The sequence below is a fragment of the Aythya fuligula genome, chromosome 4 (assembly GCF_009819795.1).
Source record: "Aythya fuligula isolate bAytFul2 chromosome 4, bAytFul2.pri, whole genome shotgun sequence".
NCBI classification, from domain to species: Eukaryota; Metazoa; Chordata; class Aves; order Anseriformes; family Anatidae; genus Aythya; species Aythya fuligula.
Window position 1 is genome coordinate 28,634,235 of NC_045562.1, and position 5,586 is coordinate 28,639,820.

The window sequence follows — 5,586 nt, forward strand, 5'->3', positions numbered from 1 at the left end:
AATAGCAGAAAATCTTGAGGCTTTTCCTTCATTTCTTTATTTCTGCTTCAATTTCAATTGTTGGATTAGGAAAGATTTGGAAATGTAAGTTAGTTCAAGATTAAAACATATTAGCTAAAGTATCTGGTAGTATGGACGTTTCTCATTTAAAGCTTGGTTTGTTAATTTATTTTTTTTAGTTTGGGTCAAGTGTGTCACTCAGAAAGTGACTATCCACATGGCTGTGTACACTCAGTCTGGATCAATGCTCTTTAAAACATTAACATTTCTAATGTGCCTGTATATTCAAACATACACGCTAGACATATTGATTGCTGAACATGCAGGTGTGTGACCTCTTACAACACTCTTTTCTTGCTTATTAAGAAAAAAAGACTCCTTTTATGTGCTCACTTACCTTTATAAGCAGTCAATTGCAAATGGCATTTCTTCCTTTCCATGCACCTCTAGAGAGATATTATGAGACATGAAGCCTGTTTACTTTCTTTCAAGCTTTTTGTACTGACTCAGACTGCCCTTTTCCACACGTCTACTTTATTCTTCCAATTGGAGATAATGCTTAGAGGTTAGGGGAATCATAAATGCAAGTGAGCTACACACTAACCATACAGAGCGTGAAGGTCAGTACTGTTTCTCACGCTGGGATTACAGGGTCCCATCAGACACCTTAGCAATCTGATCTAGTTGCTATCAGAAAAGTCAATATTTGCATTTTGTTGAATATGCATGCCCGCTAGTGTTTGGAAAAAGGGCTATTTGGTATCTGTGCTTGTATGATTATCTTGTTTGCATTCACAAGATACTATCTGCAAATCCTCTAATGATTCAAAGACAACACTGTATGGAGTTATTTCATTATTAGGTTTAATTCTTTGCTATTCTAAGTTAAACAGGCTTAGAATTTGATGTTCTTTAATTTCAGCTAGGGCACTGGAAGGACAAGTTGAAGGAAAATATGGAAAAACACATTCATAGAATGTTAAGTGTACACATAGCAGCTATTATTTTAGTGCATGGCATGGTTTGTTTATTGCTTTATTAAGAACTCTTGAATCACACTGGTTATTGAGAAATATTAGTTTGCTTGCAGATCACAGAATCACAGAATTTAAGGGGTTGGAATGGACCTCGAAAGATCATTGGGTCCAATCCCCCTGCCAAAGCAGGTTCCTTAGAGCAGGCTGCCCAGGTAGGCGTCCAGACAGGCCTTAAATATCTCTAGAGAAGGAGACTTCACAACCTCCCTGGGCAGCCTGTTCCAGTGCTCCGTCACGCTCACCGTGAAGAAGTTCTTTCGCATGTTGGTGCGGAACTTCCTGTGCTCTATCTTGTGACCATCAGTCCTTGTCCCGTCCCCTCAAACCACTGAAAAGAGGTTGGCCAAATCACTCTGTCTCCCATACCTCAGGTATTTATACACATTGATGAGATCCCTTCTCAGTCTTCTTTTGTTCAGGCTGAACAGACAGAGGTCTCTCAGCCTTTCCTCATAGGGAAGATGCTCCAGGCCCCATATAATCTTTGTGGGCTTCTGCTGAACTCTTTCCGGGAGATTCCTGTCTTTTTTCTACCGGGGAGCTCAGAACTGGATACAGTACTCCAGGTGAGGCCTGACCAGTGCAGAGTAGAGGGGGAGGATCAGCTCCCTTGATCTGTTGGCCACACTCCTTTTAATGCACTTAATGCACACTTTATCTTAATAAAGATAGTGGTGTGACAGATTGTTGATTTTTAAGTGGTCTAACAGTTATCTAATCAACGTAATAATAATAATAATAAAAAAGCAGCCTACTTTGAGCAATAAGCAATTTTTAATGTTCTGTAATTGTGTTTTGCAGGTCATAGAGTCAAAATGTTTTCAGTTTGGGCAGAGTCTTGCACATAAATGTTGAGCCTGACTGACTAGTGGGATTTTGAAGGTGTGAAGGATTTTGGCTGCAGACAGGGACTTAAGTCAGACCACATAATTCTGAAAGCTTTTAAAAAACGGAAAAAAAAAATAAATCAAAGATCCATGAAAGTATCAGAGCAATTCATTTACCAAATTGCTCCCTTATGCTTTGGAAAATAATGGATAGAGATGAGTCACTTAAAAATTTGCAGCTGTGTTCAGACTTTCATTTCACAGACTTGCTCTTGCTTTCCAAATGCCAGTGACACAGACGGCCATATAACCTTATGAAGCCACTAGCAAGTAGGGTGACTTTGCATAAAAGTGTTCTGAAGTTGTCGATTAAGCTGAGATAGGAAAGTTGGGTTTTAATTAGCACAAAACCAGGGGTTAACGGTATCCTGTCATCTTCTAGCAAAGTGAGGAAACAACATTTTCAAGTTGTTTTTGAAATGAATACCTGTCTGCTAAACATTTCGACAGGCCAGTTTGAGCTTGCCTCTGTCATCCAAGATGATGTGTAGAAGGAGCTGGAGATCAGAGCAACCAGAGAAGGGTTGAGATACTGAGAAAGAGATCTGGCTGCTTCCACGTCCCATGCTCTCAAAATGAGAGAGAAGAGTCTGGACAATGAACCAATATTGTGATTTCTAACTTAATTTTTTCTATGCTGTTTGACCCAGGGTGTTTGAGATCTTGTAACGTTTACAGTGGATGTGTGAATCAGGTCATGAATAAATGGAAGCCAGTGGAGTCAACTTTTTTGTAACTTGGGATGGTGATGGTGGTAATTTGAGAAATGTTGGAAGATTTTCCACTAAACAAATACAGGGGAAAACTTTTCTAGAAGTCAGTGACAGGAAATTGTAAGGGATAAATATGTTTTTATTGGCTAAATAAACAACAGACAGTAGCGGTTAATCAGTCAAGAAATATAACAGCAGAAACTGCAAAGGTAACATTAAAACTGCCTATAGGATCTATGTCTTCTAATTTGAGGGAGTGCTCACATTATGAGGCAGTGGAGAAACAACGGTTATGTTAATATCCAGTGTTGTCACATTATGAAGCATATACATAATCCAGCCAGCTACTGAAAATGACCTGTAAAATGACCTGTATATGGTGTATCTGTGTGCCCTCAATTATAGGTTGTACTTTTGCCCCCCAGAGCTCTGGGAGATTGGGTTGGACTTTCAGAATTGGAAACAGAAACCCATGTCACATTATGGGAATTTCTTTGAGCCACATCTTGCCTTTGGTGAAATGACTAATAGGCAGGCACCTGCCAACCTAGTCTGTGAACAAGTGCTTGAGATAGATTTTGTATTCATTTCAGTGCCAACGCTTATGTATGGATTTCTGAAACTTGTTCATGTCATGTGTAAAACAGAAACTGAAAGCCAATTTCAGAATGGAAAAATCATAAATATTTTACAAGTGTAGAAATCTTCCACTCAGCTTTTCAAGGTGCACAGAGATGCCTTAGTGAGGGCATATTTCTTGTCATCATTGTTTTCTCACTGCTAGATATTCCATAGTTTCACCTTTCTTGTTTCTGTGAGTTTTTGTTTAGTTTTGTTTAGTTTTGTTTGTTTAGTTTTGTTTAGTTTCTGTGAGTTTTTGTTTAGTTTTGTTTAGTTTTTGTTTAGTTTTGCTCCTTTTTTGTTCACCTTTTATAGTTCAACATCATGTTATTCTCAAGTTCTAAAGAGTGTTGGCCCTTGCAGAATGTCAAATTGACTTTTTGGCTGTTGGGCCAAAATGTTTGGCTAGCCATATACTAAATAAATAAGCAAAAAATGATAAATAATGGAGTAGTCATTTCTTTCTACTAAATAATGAAATTCAGATAATGAAAAAATAAACCATTCCATTTTATGCTATCTGAAAAATTGATAACTAGTTTGTGGTTTTTACATTATTCAGATAACAGAAAACGTACCCTGCATTTGGATTTTATCTGTTTTTTCCCCTCATCACTACAGCCATAAAGGTTAGCAGAACATGCATTATCTGCTCTCTGATGACAGAAATAATATAGTATAATATACTTTAATTTTTCAAATATCTATTTGCAACATAAATAAGTATATTATACTGGCCCTCAGTAGAGTAACAGTCTTTGATTATAGTCCAAATGACAGTCTGAGTAGTCACTGGGAGTTCTTCAAAGTATGTACTAGCTTGTTGCTTGGTACTAAAACTATATTAGCTGTTTGAATTTTAATGAGAGAGCTGCAGTTAACAGGTAGTATAATATTTCCTGCTTTTTCAGTAATTATTAATGTCTACAAAATTAGTGTTACCTTTGATTCCAGTTCACACATGTTGCCATGTGCTTGACATGAAAATTTACACTGAAATGTCTTAAGGGGATGTCAAATGCTAGGCTTTCTCTTTTATAGTAATTATATTTAAGATAATGCATTTGCTATGTGTGCTTTAGCTGTGAATTTCAAGATGTGTTGGAATTTTGACTAAACTTTTCTGTGTGTTATACTGAACAGCTTAGGTATTAAGATATACGGTGCAGCAAAGATAAGTAGGTACTTCTGTTGTTTGCATTTAATATTTAAAAAATATATATATCAAAATAAAGCTTATTATCAAAATGGTTTAAAGTTTAGTCCAAATGACATACAAAAAATTAGGTTGAACCTATGAGCTAAAAACTGTAACACTTCTATCTTTTTGACATATTTTTCCTCTATAAAAAGTAGTAACTTTGCTAAACTAAAATCCAAGGAAAAATTAACATAAAATAAAATTAGTATAATGCACTGAAGACTTTCCCCTTCCCCTTCCCCTTCCCCTTCCCCTTCCCCTTCCCCTTCCCCTTCCCCTTCCCCTTCCCCTTCCCCTTCCCCTTCCCCTTCCCCTTCCCCTTCCCCTTCCCCTTCCCCTTCCCCTTCCCCTTCCCCTTCCCCTTCCCCTTCCCCCTCGTAAAAATAAATTAATAAAATCTAGCATATCCAAGTAACCATTTACTTTTGAATAACAGAAAATAAAGCTAGAAAACTGTTTTGCCTCACAATTTTATTAATTTCAAAAAATGTTGATATTAACAATATGAATATTTGGAAAAATGATGAAGTTAAGCTATTTTTTAATGTTGTTTTTTTTTTTTTTTTTAAAAAAAAAAAAATTATTTGGTATTTTCAGTTATTTTTTGGAGGCAGATAACTACTTCATTCTACCATTAAAGAAATGGGAAACTTTTGAAATGAAATCAAAAGATAAAAAAAAAAAAAATTACTATTGGCATGCTAAATGACTAGTGAACTTGTGTGTTCCTGTTGAGATTGCTGGAAAAGCAGTTGTGTACCATCTAATGTTTTTAATACAATACTACAAAGCAAAAAGCTACTAGATGACCTAGAAACACTTTTATTTTTCAGTCCAAACAATATTATGATTTTTAATAGAAGAGGCTGAGGTTACAGGTTTGCATTCCTTAGAGGAGTTTTCAAATGTTTATATTCTCTGTATGTAAATCTTATGCAGAATAGGAAAGTAACTTTCTATGCTTTGTATTTCAAAAGCAGAAGTGAAGATCTACAGAGAGAAAAAAAATACATTGAAGATACTGCCATATATTTCTCATTGTCATTAATTGAATGCAATCTTTAATATTATATATATAAGTACTTGATGAAATATCATTTTGAAGTGATTTTCCACAGATTCTTTCA

General features: G+C 35.9%; 1 protein-coding gene across 2 annotated transcripts in view; it reads left to right on the top strand.

Annotated features, from left to right (window-relative positions):
• The window catches only part of FSTL5 (follistatin like 5), a 318,901-nt gene that overhangs the window by 89,331 nt on the left and 223,984 nt on the right, over positions 1-5,586 (top strand). The gene's annotated exons all lie outside the window — the stretch shown is intronic.